At 40.5% G+C, this 17,160-nt stretch overlaps 1 pseudogene; it reads right to left on the bottom strand.

The window, feature by feature from the left end:
- Positions 1 to 8,470: 8,470 nt before the first annotated feature.
- On the bottom strand, positions 8,471 to 9,692 carry LOC118619377 (annotated as a pseudogene).
- Positions 9,693 to 17,160: the final 7,468 nt, after the last annotated feature.

Here is a 17,160-nt window from a genome sequence, read left to right as displayed (position 1 = left end):
TTCACTTAGCATAATACTCTCCAAGTCTCTCCATGCTGTCTCAAAGGGTCAGAGATCCTTATTTTTAACAGCTGCATAGTATTCCATTGTGTAAATGTACCACAGCTTTTTTACACATTCACCTACTGATGGGCACTTGAGCCGTTTCCAGATCTTAGCTATTGTAAATAGCAATGCTATGAACATTGAAGTTCATATGTTCTTTCTGATTGCTGTTTCAGGACTCTGATTGCTGTTTCAGTCCTAATAGTGGAATCGCTGGGTCAAACAGCAGCTCCATTTCTAATTTTTTGCAGAAACTTCATGCTATTTTCTACAGTGACTGCACTGGTCTGCATTCCCACCAGCAGTGTACTAAGGTTCTCTTTTCTCCAAATCCTCACCACCACTTGTTTGATGATTTATTGATGCTAGTTATTCCGACGGGTGTGAGGTGACACCTCATTGTAATTTTAATTTGCATTTCTCTGATGATTTGTGACATTGATTATTTTTCATATGTATATTGGACATCTGTATGTCTTCTTTGGAGATGTGTCTATTCATGCCTTTTGCACATTTTTTAATTGGATTGTTTGTCTTGCTGGTGTGGACTTGTAGATGTGTCTATTCATGCCTTTTGCACATTTTTTAATTGGATTGTTTGTCTTGCTGGTGTGGACTTGTATAAATTCTATATATTTTTTGGAAATTAACCCCTTATCAGATGTATCACTGGCAAATATGTTCTCCCATACAGTAGATTCCCTTTTCATTTTGAGGATGGTTTATTTTGCCATGCAGATTCTTTTTAGTTTGATGTAGTGCCGTTTGTTTATTTTTCCTTTGTTTCTGTTGCCCTTCAGATGTATTGGTGAAAATTCTGCTACATGAGATGTCTGAGATTTCACTGCCTATGTTTTCTTTTAGGATTTTATCATTTCTTGACTTACATTTAAGTGTCTTATTCATTTTGGTTTATTCTGTGTATGGTGTAAGTTGGTGGTCTACTTTCATTTTGTGGCATGTACCTGTCCAATTTTCCCAACACCATTTATTGAAGAGGCTGTTTTTACTCCATTGTGTGCTCTTGCCTTCTTTGTCAAATATTAATTGACCATAATGGCACAGGTGATTTCTGGGGTCTCTTTATGTTCCATTGATCTGTATGCCTGTTCTTGTGCCAGCACCAGGCTGTTTTGATTACAGTGGCTTTGTAGTATAGTTTGATATGCGGTATTGTGAGCCCTCAAATTTTGTTTTTCTTTCTCAGGATTGCTGGTGCAATTCAGGGTTTTTGTTTTTTGGGTTTTTGTTTTTTTTTTTGGTTTCATATAAATTTTTCGAATATTTGTTCTTGACCTATTAAATACACTGTTAATATCTTAATAGAGATTGCATTGAATCTATAGATTGCTTTGGGTAGTATAGACATTTTAATGATGTTAATTCTTGAAATCCATAAACATGGCATATGCTTGTATTTGTTTGTATCTATCTCTATTTCTTTTTTCAAGGTCTTATAGTTTCCAAATACAAGTCTTTTACCTCCTTGGTTAAGTTCATTCCTAGGTAACTGGTGTGTGTGTGTGTGTGTGTGTGTGTGTGTGTGTGTGTGTGTTGCCATGGTAAGTGGGATTGTTTTTTTAGTTTCTCTTTCTGAGAGTTTATTATTGGTGTATAAAATGCCATTGATTTCTGGATATTAATGTTATATGCTGCTGTTTTGCTGAATTCATTTGTTAAATCTAGTACTTTTATTTGGTGGTTTTTAGGGTTTTCTATTTACAATTACATGTAATCTGTGAATAATATATATATATATTTTTTGGTCTGGTTGCTGTGGCTAGGACTTTCAAGACTATGTTTAATAAGAATGGTAAAAGCATCCTGGCCAGTTTGGCTCAGCAGTTAGAGCATCAGCTCACAGACCAGAGAGTCCCAGGTTCCGTTCCCACTAAGGGCACGTACTTCAGTTGCAATTTGTCCCTGGCCCCGGTTGGGGTCATGTGGGTGGCAACCACTCGATGTGTCTCTCTCACATTGATATTTATCTCTCTCTCTTCCTTCCTCCCTCACTCCCACTCTATCTGAAGACAAATGCAAAAAATGTCCTCGGATGAGGATAAAAAAATAATAATAAGAGTGGTAAAAGCAGACATCTGTGTCTTGTTCCTGATCTTATGGGAAATGCCTTTAGTTTTTGCTTGTTGAGTTTGATGTTGGCTGTAGGTTTTTTTGTATATAACCTTTATTATGTTGAGGTATGATCCCTTTATTCCCACTTTGCTGAGAGATTTTATCAAAAATAGGTGCTTAATTTTGTCAAATGGTTTTTCTGAATCTATTGATATGATTATGTGATTTTTATGCTTTATTTTGTTGATGCAATGAATCACATTTGTTGATTTGCAAATACTGTACTGGCATTGCATCCCTAAAATAAATCCCACTAGGTCATGTATTATCTTTTTAATGTACTGATGGATTCAATATGCTAATATTTTGTATAGGGTTTTAGCATCTATATTCATCAGGGATATTGGCCTATAACTTTTTTCTTTCCTTGTATTGTCTTTATCTGATTTTAGAATTAGGATAATGCTGGCCTTGTAAGAAGAGCTTGGAAGTCTTCCTTACTCTCGAATTTTTTGGAATAGTTTGAGGAGGATAGGTGTTATTTCTTCTTTGAAAGTTTGAGAAAACTTGCCTGTGAAGCCATTCGGTCAAGGCTTTTGATTGCTGAGAGCTTTTTGTTTTTCGGGCTTTTTACTGCCTCAATTTCGTTAGTTATTGTTGGTCTATTCAGGTTTTCTGATTCTTCCTGGTTGAGTTTTGAAAGATTATATGTTTCTAAGAATTTGTTCACTTCACCCATATAGTCCAATTTGTTGGCATATCATTGTTCATAGTATTTTCTTACAGTGTATATATTTCTGTGATATCAGTTGTTACTTTACCTCTTTCATTTCTGACTTTATGTATTTGGGTCCTCTCTCTGTTTCTTGATGAGTCTGGCTAAACAGTTCATCAACCTTGTTTATCTTTTCAAGGAATCAATTCTTGGTTTCATTGATCATTTTCTTTTTTTCAGTCTCTATGTCATTTATTTCTACTCTGATCTTTATTATTTTCTTTCTTCTACTTAATCTGGGCTTTTTCTGTTTTTCTTTTTTTTAGTTCTCTTAGTTGTAGGGTCAGATTATTTATTTGATATTTTTTTTTGCTTCCTGAGGTAGGCCTGTAAAGTTATGAACTTTTTTCTCAGGACTGCTTTCGCTATGTCTTATAGATTTGGGGTTGTTTTGTGTTAATTTTTATTTGTTTTCATGAAGTTCTTTATTTCTTCCTTGCTCTCATTGGCAACCCCTTTATGTTTAATAACATGCTATTTAGCCTCCATGTGTTTGACTGATTTTGACTTCTTTTATTGTCATTGATTTCTAGTTTCATAACAATGTGATTGAAGAAGATGCCTCATATCATTACAATCTTCCTGAACTTGTTAACATTTATTTTGTTTCCCAACATATGATCCATATTTGAGAATGTTCCATGTGCACTTGAGAAAAATGTATATTCTGCAACATTGGGATGAAAGGTTCTGTAAATATCTATTAAATCCATTTGATCTAGTGTGTCATTTAAGGATGCTTTTTCCTTGTAAATTTTTTGTCTGGAAGATCTATAAAATGATGTCAGTGGGGTGTTAAAATCCCCTACTACGACTTTATTGCTTTCAATCTCACCCTTAAAGTCCTCCAAGAGTTTTTAAAAATATATTTAGGACAGTCCTAAATAGGTATTCCTATATTTGGTGCATATATGTTTACCAAGGTTATATGCCTTGCTTGAGCAATCCCTTTAGTATTGTGTAATTACCTTATTTGTCTCTTATTATGGGCTTTGTTTTGAAGTCTATTAAGTCAGATATAAGTGTTGCTACTCCTGCTTATTTTTGTTTTCATTTGCACTAAAAAATGTTTTCATCCCTTCGCTTTTATCCTGTGTGTCTTTCATTCTGAGATGGGTCTCTTGTAGACAGAATATGTATGGGTCATATTTTCTTACCCATTCACCTATCCTATATCTTTCGATTGGTGCATTTAATCCATTTACATGTAAGGTTATTATTGGCAGGTACTTATTTATTGCCATTTTAAATCTTCATGCCTACTTTCCTTGTTCCTTATTTCTTCTTCTTATAGAAGAAATAAGTGGTAATCAGCTCCTTTAGCCTTGGGGTGGGGGGGAAGGTTGGGACGCTCTTTATTTCACTTTCAATTTTGAATGAAATTGCTGGATAGAGTAGTCTTGGTTTCAGATTCTTGCTTTTTATTATTTTGAATACTTCATGCCATATCCTTCTGGCCTGTACTGTTTCTGTTGAGAAATTAACTGATAGCCTTATGGGAGCTCCCTTGTAGGTAACTCTCTCTCTCTCTTTCTCTCTCTCTCTCTCTCTCTCTCTCTCTCTCTTTCTGCTCTTAAGATTCTCTCTTTGTCTTTAACCTTTGCTATTTTAATTATGATGTGTCTTGGTGTGTGTCTTTGTGGTCATCTTGATTGGGACATTTTTTGCTTCCTGAATTTGTGTGACTTTTTCCTTCACCAGGAAGTTTTTTGTTATTATTTCTTTAAACAGGTTCTCTATCCCATGGTTATTTTCTTCTCTCTCTGGTACCCCTCTGATGCTTATGTTGTTCTGTTTCATATTGTCCCAATGTTCCCTTAAACTGTCCTCATGCTTAAAAAAAGCTTTTTTTTTTTTACCTTGTGTTTTTGTTGTTGTGAATCCTCACTTGAGGATACTTTTTTCATTGATTTTTTGGAGAATGGAAGGGAAGGAGAGAGGGGAGACAAAGGGATGGGGAGAGAAATATTGATATGAAAGACACACATCTATTGGTTGCCTCCCACGTGCCCCAACTGGGGCTGGGGATCAAACCTTCAACCTAGGTATATGTCCTTGACATGGAATAAAACCTGTGACCCTTCAGTTTGTGGGCTGGTGCTCTAACCACTGAGAAACACAGGCTAAGACTCTACCTTGTCTTTTCATTTCCTGATTTGATCCTCTGCTTCCTCTGAACTACTGTTTATTTCTTCCAGTGTATTCTTTATTTCAGATATGTTATTACTCATTTCTGACTGGTTGCTTTTCATGGTTTCTATATGCTTTTGATGCAGTTGAGCATTATTAAATCTATTACTTTTTACTCCATTTCTGATATATTGCTTGCTTCCATTTCATTTATCTCTTTTTCTGGATATTTCCCCTGTTCTTTTATTTGGGGACTTTTTTTGTGTTTTCCCATTTTAGCTCTTTCTTTGTATCTTTTTTTATGTATTGTATAGGACTTCTATGATTCCCAATCTTGGTGGCCTTCTATAGTGGGTATCTTGTGGGACCCAGTGGTATAGTCTTCTTGATCCTGCTGAGCTGGGTGCTCTAGGAATGTCCTTTGTGTGGGTTATGTGAGTCCTCCTGTTGTAATTGGGTCTTGATTGCTGTTGTCATGTTTGTGGGTGGGCTCAGCCCTCAGGCTGGCTGACTGTGAGGCTCAACCCCAACCACATTGTGTCAACTGTTATACAGGTGCAGACAGGACAATACAAGACCAAACCAAAACAACATGAAAAAAAACAAACTATCAACAAAAAAAAGAAGAAGGAAGAAAAATAAAAAATACTAACAGCTTGGCTGGTGTGGCTCACTGGTTGAGCATGACTCATGCACCAAGAGATCACTGGTTCAATTCCTGGTCAGGGCACATGCCCAAGTTGTAGGTTAATCCCAGTGAGGGGCATGCATGAGACCACCAGTCAAAGTTCTCTCTCATCGATGTTTCTATCTCTCTCTCCTTCTCTCTTACTCTCTCTATAAAATCAATAAAGAAAAATAAAATTAAAGAAAAAAGAATACTAACAGACAAGAGACAAAAAGAATTAGAGAAAAAGCCCTGGCTGCTTTGGCTCAGCAGTTAGAGCATCGGCCCATGGACCAAACACTCATGGGTTCGATTCTGGTCAAGGTCAAGGGTACCTACCTCAGTTGCAGTTCATCCCTAGCCCTGGTTAGGTCATGTGGGAGGGAACTAATTGATATGGCTCTCTCACATCAATATTTCTCTCTGTCTCTCCTCTCTCTGTGAAAGAGAACTGAACTTATTTTTTTAAAATAATTTCTTTAGTTTTTTAAATATATATTTCATTATACATCTTGTTTGGGACTGTCTACACTTCCTATACTTGTGTGTCTTTTACACTTCACCAGGTTAAAAAAGTTTCCAGTCATTATTTATTCAAATATGTTCTTAACCCTTTGCCTCTCTCTTCTTCTGGTATCCCTATGATGCATGTGTTCTTATGCTTCATGTTGTCTCTGAAGTCCTTTACACTACCCTCATTTTTTTTTTCAATAAACATGTAGATTTATTTTAAATCAGTTTAGTACATGATACAGATTGGTTTTGCAGTTTTTAATGAACTAAAATAGAAATTTCTAAATATAGCAGTGTCTGCCTGTACAGATATCTTAAGATAAAATAAGGTATTTTGAAAGAACTACATCTGCATGAAATAATCAGATGAAAAATATGAAAAGGTTTATATATACAATTCTGGATTAAAAAAAAACAACAACACAAAAATTATTAATGGCTCAATATACTAAATTCCTAAAGGAATGAGGGGGGAAAGCTGTGAGTTCTATTGTAAGAGCTGTTCTTACAAAATCTAGTTTCATAGTATATGATTTTGTTGTTAGAACAGTATTCAAAATTACAGAAGAGAGGCTTCATCAGCTACATTTTTACAAAAATTGCTGTGTGTTGACATTAATGTGTGAAAAGGTATTCATAATCTAGGTAAATGTATTCATAATCTAGGTAAATACCATTGTAGCCAATTTTTGCCACTTTGGGAGAAATGGATATTCTGCATACTTCAAATAAATCTTGTACCTTATAGCTCTGACTAAAAACTAATAGCCATGACACCATAATAAAATTTTTTTGTGAGGTACCTAGAATATCACTACTAATGAAAATACAAAAGTGTGAGGTAAAGCTACCTTTTCCAAAACTTTTAAGCCAGTTATTTTAAACAATTAAGGCACTGAAAACATTAGGTATATGGACAAATGTGCAAGTAAAACAAACTTTAGCTGTACCAGCAAGTAACTAAGAAACAAGTAAATTTTCATTGTAAGAACCTTTAATATAACTATCTAAATATAAGGAGTTTTGGCTTATGAAATGAACCTAAGCAACCTGTCATTGCCTATCATAAAATACTGAAACCAAGGACTAAACTTGGCCACTACAGGCTAAAGAAACTAATACAAAACAAAAAAATTTTCATTACCTAGAAAAGCAAAAGCTCATTTTAAACTAAATTAAGCCTCTGAACTAATCCAATGTATCAGAGGAGGGAGAAGTATCCCTCTCAAACAAAAAGAAACCTTGTGCTTCCTAAGAAAAATAAAAATATGCATGCTGACTATACTATGGGAATTGAAACTAAGAAGAAGAAATGATCGGAAAGGAGAAAGAACAACAACAAAAAATCACAATCTATTTATCCAGGGTAATCATTATTAAAAATTTACAGCAATCTGATCAACCACGAATCCTTAAATTTTTCTAAAATTACACTGGTCACATTAGCTGTCTCAAAACTTAAAATAAAAAGACAAACAAACCAAAAACTTAAAGATAATTATCTCATTTATAGAATTAACAAATGATTCTGTAACAACTGATTATTTCCTTCTCATCTCATGAAAAAATTACTTTTCAAGATAGCTTGGTGAAAATCCATTCAAGATACAACAGTATTAGAATACTTGTTTTTTTATCCTCACCCAAGGACATTTTTTTCCATTTTTTGTTCAGATAGAGTGGGAGGGAGAGAGAGAGAGAAACATTGACATGAAAGAGACACATCAAGTGGTTGCCACCTGCACCACCCAACCAGGACTGGGGACCAACTGCAACCAAGATACTGCCCCTAGGAGGAACCGGACCCAGGTCTCTCTGGACCACAGGCTGACGCTCTAACCACTGAGAAAAACCGGCCAGGACTAGAATACTTTTTTGAAATACAAAGGGAAATATAATTATATCAATTTTAGTCTCTATTATATTTTTAACAGCCATAAGAAATATGTTAGGAGGTTCAATATATGAAGACTTTCAACTTTGTATAAAATTCTTTAGCTTAATTTACTCAGGTCTGAAGTAAAGTAGGTAAGTTTTCAGTTAAATACTAACAGTATGGTATCTAAAAGCAGGTTTACTACTGTTGACATCAACAGTTACATCCTGAGATCAACCTTTTACCTTTCTTAATAGGAACAACATATCACAAACATTATAAGTTACAGTCTACCTTTCAATCTGTTTTTTAAGGCACTGTTCTTGATATAAGGTATTTTATAAGTATTAACAATAACCTGCTATGCTTTAATGGTTTTTATCCTTTCCATTCATTTCTTTAAATCTGAAATGTAATTCCCTGTGTGGCATCTAATTTCTAATGTAGAAAAAATAACTGTTATCAAGCACAAAATTTTACTCTAAGGATACAGTTTACTATATGGGTATTAAACTTATAAATTTATTCCATTTTTTAAATGATAACCAAAAATCCACCTGATTGATGCTCATTTGGCACATTCTTCTCAATTCAGGTCATTAAACTACATCCTGAGTTAGGATGAAAACAATGCAGCTTCCAGGCTTTAAAATGACTAAATTTAACTGCCAAAAGAGTCATGAGGTTGTCTGTGCAGGACAATGTCTTCCATCCCTTACTGAGCTACATTTGGCATGTCACGAAAAGAGAACATAATCTCACAGCAGCAGCCATTTAAAATAAAAGAAGGCAGCCACAAAGATTCATGCAGAATATTTTAAGTATTCCTGTTGAGCAAAATGATTTAACTGATTTTTCTTCAAGCATGATGCTCCAAAATATCTTATGTGTATTCTTTGAAAATTTAAAGTTCCTGGAATAGCGTCTTCCATGTAGGACATCTTGAAAGATAATGATTTGGTTTCATTGAATTATGCACCAGTCTTTGTTAATCTAATGGGTCTGTTTACAGAGTGTGGTAGTTTTGTTCTTTCGATTTACAGAATTTATAGAGAAAGAAAATTACAGCCTGCACACCCAAGACAAGGACAATTCCTCCAATAAAACTGGCTGCATCAAAGGCAGACTTCCTCATAGGTTGTGAGGTTAGAGTTAAAGTGGTATTAGTTGAACCTGGAGTAGCAGTTGTAGAAAAGGAAGGCATAGTTGTGGTTTTAGCTGTAGAATTAAGTTGGCAACGGAGAGGCAGTGGGCACAGAACAGAAATCTGTACTATTCACCACCTCGCAATCAGTAATTGTTGAATTATGTGAACAGTAGCTTTTACTTGCTTCTTTACATTCCACCCAAAAGCGGGTAATATTATCAATAGCACTGCTAGCATTAACAAAGGAAATACAGCTTTTGTGATTTTCACAGGTTTCTGGTTCCAGAGTGGTGAGCGGTGCAAGGGTCATCAACAACGTTGTCATAGTGTGGTTGGTGGTCGCAGTGTGGTTGGTGGGCACCGAAGTCACGTTCGGGGCCAGGGTGGTGTTCTGAGCCCCAGTCAGCACACAGAGTGTGGCCAGGCAGGTGGCCTCCCAGAGCAGCTGGCGGGAGAGCCCCAACATCACGACCTCTGCGCTGGTGTTCCAGCAACAGCTGCAACATGCAAGGCTCAACAGGTGCCTTTAAAACTACCCTCATTTTTTAAATTCTTTTTTTTCTTTTTGCTGCTCTAATTGGTTGTTTTGACTACCTTTTCTTCCAAATCACTGATTCAATTTTCTGCTTCATCTAACCTGCTGTTGATTTCTTCTATTGTGTTTTTCATTTTAGATATTACATTCTTCGTTTCTGATTGATTTTTAATGGGTTTTGTGTCATTTTTTATGCTGTTGATGTTCTCAGTAAGTCCTTTAAGAATCCTTGTAGCTCTGGCCAGTTTGGCTCAGCGATTAGAGCATCGGCCTGTGGTCTGGAGAGACCCGGGTTTGGTTCCCACTAAAGGGCATGTACCTCGGTTGCAGTTTGTCCCCAGCCCTGGTTGGGTCGTGTGGGTGGCGACCACTCGATGTGTCCCTTTCGCGTCGATGTTTCTCTCTCTCTCTCCCTCCCACCCTATCTGAACAAAATATAAAAAAAAAAATGTCCTCGGGTGAGGATATAAAAAAAAAAATCCTTATAACCAACCTGGTCAGTTTGGCTCAGCAGTTGGAGCGATGGCCTGTGGTCTGGAGAGACCTGGTTCAGTTCCCGCTAAGGGCACATAACTCGGTTGCAGTTTGTCCCAGGCCCTGGTTGGGTTGTGTGGGTGGCAGTCACTTGATATGTCCCTTTCACCTCGATGTTTCTCTCTCTCTCTCCCCCCCCTCACTCTATCTGAACAAAATATCAAAAAATGTCCTCGGGTGAAGATAAAAAAATTTAAAAAAAAAGAACCCTTATAACCATTGTTTTGAACTCTTTATCTGGTTGATTGCTTACTTCCATTTCATTTAGTTCTTTTTCTGGATATTTTCTCCTGTTATTTTATTTTTGGGAATGTCTCTTTGTCTCCCAATCTTGGATGCCTCTCTGTGTTTGTTTCTGTGTATCAGAGAGATATGCTATGTCTCTCAGTCCTGGTAGTGTGCCTATGCAGTAGGTCTTCTGTAGGACCCAGAGGCACAATCTCCCTGATCACCTGAGCTGGGTGCTCCAAGAATGTCTCTTATGTGGGTTATATGAGCCTTCCTGTTGTAGTTGTGTTGATTACTGTTGTCTCATTTATACGTGAGGTTGATCCACAGGCTGGCTGACTGTGAGGATCGACCCGGACCACAGTGTACAATCTGCTGTGCCAGGGCTGACCACACAAAGTGGAATTTGCCTCAACAGGGTCTGGTGCCTGTTGAGATCTCTCTTTGGATGTGTTTCTTGTCAAGCTAATTAGATCCTGTTCTGATGTCTGAATTTCGCCACTGCGTGTGTTGTTCTGGGGCCTCCTGGGAGGGAGGGACTCCCATGTAGGTCAATGTTGGACACTGCCTGTGTCTTGCCTTGGGCAACCTGTTTGGAGCTACAGAGTGATTCACAGTTTGTGGCTGTCTCTGCTGAGCCTGGGTGTGTGGAGGAAAGGCTAATCTGTGCACCAGGGCCAGCTACCACCAGCACTGAGCCTGGGGCAGGTCAGCAAAAGGCCCAAGGCACACCAAGATCCTTCTCTGCCTGCTAATGCCAGCTGGCTGCCTGTTAGGCTTGGTCACTGAAAGTGCCCCTGGTGGTACTCAGTTGTCTGAGATAAGTTCTCAGGGAGTCACCAGGTAGGGGCAAGGTGTTCTCCATATTGATACAGATTCAACCTTGGTGCCAGTGCTAGATCTGAAGCCACTGAGCAAAAGTCTCAGGATACACCAAGGTCAGCTGCCACCCACACTAGGATGACTTCACACCAGTTGGCTATGCAAGGGAAAAATGTTCTCTGCTCTAGAGCCACACTACTCAGTCTGTCCCAGAGTCTGGCTGGACCTCCTCGAGAGCACTAGCTGGACAGGTCAGGGCCACTGGGTGTCAGGAGAGTGGAGCTAGTACTTCTTTTATAGGGAGGCAACGCCAGTCAGGCTTGCAGGAAAGGGCAGGGAATGACCCTTACCTCAGAACCACACAACTCAGTCTCTGACACCCCCTGAGTCTGGCCATACCTGTACATCATGTGCCCAGGAAGCTAACTCTTCCACAGGGCAGGAGCTCAGTAGAGTGGGCCCAAAGGGAGTAAGAAGGGTGGGGCTTATAGCATTACCCCAGGCTGATGCGGTATGGAAGAGAGTGTTCTACCCAAGAAAGATGATATCTGTGAATGCTGTGGGAGAGGACTCAGCACAGGAACCCTAAGAGTTGTCCCTTCAGCTCTCTCCCCTGAGCAACACTACCCAGTCTCTCCTTATGTGACTCTAGTCAACTCTGAACCACCTTCCCTCTGCAGAAGCCCTGGGTGAATGACTGCAAATGAGATTTTGTGCATTGGCCCTTTAGGAGTATGCTTGGGTTTCAAGCACACTCCTCTCTCTCTCTGGCAAACAGAATACCTGCTGATTTTTATAGCCAGGTGTTATATGGGCTCCTCTTCCTATCTCTCATACTCTAAGCTAGGGAACCCAGCATGGGGTTTCAACCCCATGCTCTTCAGGGGAGACTTTTTCAGGTGAGATATCCCTCCAGATTCTCAGCCACCACACTTGGGTGCGGGGCCAGGCTTTTCATGTCTCCACCCTTCCTACCAGTTTTAATGTGGCTTCTTCTGTAAGTCCTGGGTTATAAGACTTATGTTCAGCTAGTCTTTAGTTGGTTATTCAGGTTGATTATTCTATATTTTGATTGTAATTCAATTTTGATCCAGGAAGAAAGGGAATGTAACTTCCACCTAATCTGCTGCCATCTTGGATTCTCCTACAAGAAACCCCCCTATAAATATAAAGACATAGATGGATTAAAATGAAAGAAATGGAGAAAAATGTTTCATGCTTACACTAATCAAAAGAAAACTGGAGTATCTAGATTAATTGTAGACAGAGCCAAGTTCAGAGCGTAGAAAAATCAGAGATAAAAAGAAGCATTATAAAATTATAAAGGAGTCAATGCATCAAGAAGACATAATTCTTAAAGTATATGTCCTAACAACAAAGCAAAAAAATACACAGGGCAGACTTTCAGTCAAGATGGCAGTATAGGTAAACATGGTACTTGCCTCCTCCTACAACCACATCAAAATTACAACTAAACTTCAGCCCTGGCCGGTTTGGCTCAGCGGTTAGAGCGTCCGCCTGCGGTCCGGAGAGACCCAGGTTTGGTTCCCGCTAAGGGCATGTACCTCGGTTGCAGTTTGTCCCCGGCCCTGGTTGGTCGTGCGGGTGGCAGCCACTCGATGTGTCCCTTTCACATCCATGTTTCCCTCTCTCTCTCTTCCTCTCTCTCCCTCCCACTCTGTCTGTACAAAAAATGAAAAAATGTCCTCGGTTGAGGATAAAAAGAAAAAAAAAAATACAACTAAACTGCAGAACAACCATCATTTAGAACTTCCTGAAATCTGGCTCAAATAAAGTTCTACAACTACAAAATTAAAGAAGCCACATCAAGACTGGTAAGAGGAACAAAGGCATGGAAGAACTGGTCCCACATATATCTGGTAGATAAAAATCAGGAGGGATACCTCAGCTGTGAAGGTCCTCCCCAAAAAGCAAGAGGTCCCATACCAGGCCCCCCAGCTCAGGGTTCCAGTGCCAGGAAGAGAAGTCCCCATTAACTTCTGCCTGCAAAGACCAGAGGGACTTGAGGTTGAAGAAGGTTGAGGTTGTTGGAGTCCCAGGCAGTTCCTCTTAATGGGCTCATGCACAGACTTACTCAGACTTGCTCCCTCTGGGCTCCAGTGTGGGGGAGGTAGCTTGAAAGCCACCACAAACATACAGGGAAGAACTGAATTGTTTCACATCAGGGTGAGAGCTGAAGAGGCAGCTTTCTCCAAGACAGATGTGCTGGCAGAGGCTGTTATTCCTTTGGTGAGCCCTACCCCCACTGGGCAAGCAGACCACCATCATATTTGGGACTCCAGTAACATGGGTCACACTGTTTGACCCACCCTGATAATTCCCTGAGGCTCTGCCCCAACCAATTTTTGGACCCACCCAAGCTGTTTCCAGTGGTTTTATCATAGGAATAGCCTGTCTGGGCTCAATTGCAGATTTTCCTAAAATCTCTCAAACAAGCGGCATCTGGCCTCAGCACTGGCAGCAACTATCCTTGGTTCACAACTTGGTTTTGTCAGGGCATCTTCAACCTCAGCAAAAGAAGCAGCCATTTGCAGATAGCTTTGTAGCTTATGCCTGGTGGCCCCAGGTAAACACAGGCAGTGGCTGGCCATGGCCTGTGCCTCCTGGGGGGCCCCAGAGCCAACACTCCCAGTACACAGCTTCAGACCACCTTGAAGCACCACCACCAATCCAGCTCCACAAGTGACACACTCAAGGAGTGGATTCGGTGTGTATCAGAGCCCTCCTGAAGTAAGTCTTACTCTGTGTGGTGGGCCCCTGAACAGCTGATTCTCCAAGGGAGTCTGAGGTCAGTGGCCAGTGGCCACAGTCAGTCCTTGAAGCTGATCAAACTGAGTAAACCTCTCCCATTGATGTGCCAACAGCAATCAAGACTCAATTAAAACAAAAGGGTGTACAGTCCACATGAAGAGTGTACCTTGAAAGCACAGCTAGGATAATCAGGGAAGTTGTGTCCCCAGACCCTACAGGACACCTACTACAATAGGCCATCCTACCAAGCCTAGGAGTCATAGAAGCTCTACTTAATGCATAGAAACAAACACGGGGAGGCATCCAAAATGAGGAGACAAAGAAACATATCCCCAGTGAAAGAACAGAACAAAACTCCAGGAAAAGAACTAAACGAAATGGACATAAGCAATTTAACAGATGCAAAGTTCAAAATACAGGTTATAAGGATGTCCAATGAACTTAGTGAGGGCCTCAAGAGCATAAAAAAGTGCCAGTAAGAAATGAAGGAGGCGCTAACTGAAATAAAGAATAATTTATAGGGAATTGGTAGTAGAGTAGGTAAAGCCAAGAAGCAAACCATCAATTTGGAATATACAGAAGCATTAAACAGCCAATCAGAACAGCCAAAAAAAAAAATAAAATCCCTCCCAAATGAGGATGGTGTAAGGAGCCTCTGGGACAACTTCAAGCATACCAACATTTGCATCATGGGGGTGCCAGAAGGAGAAGAGAGAGAGTGAAAAATCAAAAACCTATTTGAAAAAATAATAACAGAAAATTTCCCTAACTTGGTGAAGGAAGCAGACATACAAGTCCAGGAAGCACAGAGAGTCCCAAACAAGATGAAACTGAAGAGGCCCACACCAAAACACATCATCATCAAAATGCCAAAGGTTAAACACAAAGAGAGAATCTTAAAAGCAGTTAGTTACCTACAAGGAGCTCTCATAAGACCATCAGCTGATTTCCCAAAAGAAACTTTGCAAGCCAGAAGAGGCTGGCAAGAAATTATCAAAATGATGAAAAGCGAGGACCTACAACAAAGATTACTCTATCCTGTAAAGCTATCAGTCAGAATTATTGGACATATAAAAAGCTTCTCAGACAAGAAAAAGCTAAAGGAGTTCATTACTACCAAATCAGTACTATATGAAATGTTGAAGGGTATTCTTGAAGAAGATCTAAAATATGAATAATAAAATGGCAATAAATACATATCTATCAACAATTGAATATACATACAAAATGAACAAGCAGAACAGAAACAGACATTAACACAGAGAACATTTTGTTGGTTGCCAGATGGGAGGGGGATGGAGGGATGTGCAAAAAAGGTAGAAGTACAAATTGTTTGTTAGACCGATGAACCTCAGACGGAAGTGGGGGAGGGAAAGCAGGAAGAGATAAACCAAAGAACTTCTATGCATATATGCATAACCAATGGACATAGACAATAGTGTGAGGAAGGCAGGAGGGGGATGGTAATGGGGCAGAGGGGGTCAATGGGGGAAAAGGGGAGAATATCTGTAATACTTTCAACAATAAAGATAAATTTTAAAAATTAAAAAATAAGCCCTGGCCAGTTTGGTTCAGCGGTTAGAGCGTCGGCCTGCGGTCCTGAGAGACCCGGGTTCGGTTCCCGCTAGGGGCACGTACCTCGGTTGCAGTTTGTCCCCGGCCCTGGTCGGTTGTGCGGGTGGCAGCCACTCGATGTGTTCCTTTCACATCGATGTTTCTCTCTCTCTCTGTTCCTTTCTCTCCCTCCCACTCTACCTGAGCAAAAAATGGAAAAATGTCCTCGGGTGAGGATAAAAAAAAAAAAAAAAAAAAAAAAAAAAATTAAAAAATAAATACACAGGGCAAAACTTATAAAACTGCAAGGGGACAAATCCAGTATTATGGTTGGAGTCTTCAACTCTATCACTTGAAGAATTTTTCAGTAATTGATAAATCCAGCAGGTAAAAATTAGTAGTGACATGATCAGAGTCAAGATGACAGTAGGCAGGACCAGAGCGAGGGTGAGTGTAAGAGTGTGAGTGGATGCAAGTGTGGACAAGCAACCTTGAGCAGTGAAGAAACATGAGACAGAGGGTTCCTGTACTGTGGATGGGGAGCAGCCAGCTACCTTGGTAAGTGGCTTGTCAGGGCACTTCTCCCTGCACAGCCAGAAGGCCCTGCCATTTTGGAAGATCTATGGTCTTTTCTGGAAGGAGGCAGCGGCAGCAGCTAGGGCCAAGCAACCTAAGTTCACCAGTGCACCTTGTACCATCGGACCAGTGAACCTCACTGTGTCAACACAGACCAGCACACAGTAGTGGTGCTATTGAGGTGCCTACCGTGGTAGTCACAACTGGCTGGGAGCCAAACACCATCCCCCACAGCAGCAGCCAGATTGGAGCCAAGCATCATTCCCAGCAACAGTTGCACCAGCTTGGGAACCCAGCACCTTCCCCCACAACAGCAGTGACTGAGCAAGAGTGGAGCCCCAACACCAACAGCAGCTGAGGCATGGGAGCTGAGACACACCCCCAGCAGCAGAGGCTCCAGAGCGGACAGCTATCCCCAGGCAGCAGCAGCACAGATCAGCAGCTGAGACCCATCTGCAGCAGCAGCAGCAGAGGCTGATTCGGAGCTATGCCCCAGCCCAAGCAGCAGCAAGGCTCAAGCAGCCTATACTAACCCCTGACAACTGCAGCAGTGGATTTGAAGTGGAGCTCCTCCCCCAGCAGCAGCAAAGTCCTGGGAGCTGAGCGTCCTCTGCCCTGAACAGCAGCAGAGGACTGGGAGCTGAGAGAACCCCCTGACAACAGCAGTAGCAGTAACAGCACAAATTGGAGCTGACACTCACCCCTAGCAGCATCTGCAATGACTGATCAGGAACTGAGCCCCACCAGTCAGCAGTGCATCCCAGCACTGCCCCAGTGGGACCCATGCACCCCAGAAGTTCCCCAGTGAAATCCATGTACCCCAGCACTGCCCCAGCGGGACTCATGCACTCCAGCCAGCCACACCCCAGCAGGACCCACACACCCCAGCAGGACACCAACTAAACCCACACAC

Source organism: Molossus molossus, unplaced genomic scaffold, assembly GCF_014108415.1.
Source record: "Molossus molossus isolate mMolMol1 unplaced genomic scaffold, mMolMol1.p scaffold_m16_p_1, whole genome shotgun sequence".
Classification (NCBI taxonomy): Eukaryota; Metazoa; Chordata; class Mammalia; order Chiroptera; family Molossidae; genus Molossus; species Molossus molossus.
The sequence above is the reverse complement of the archived record's forward strand: the minus strand, read 5'-3'. Positions and strand labels throughout refer to the sequence as shown.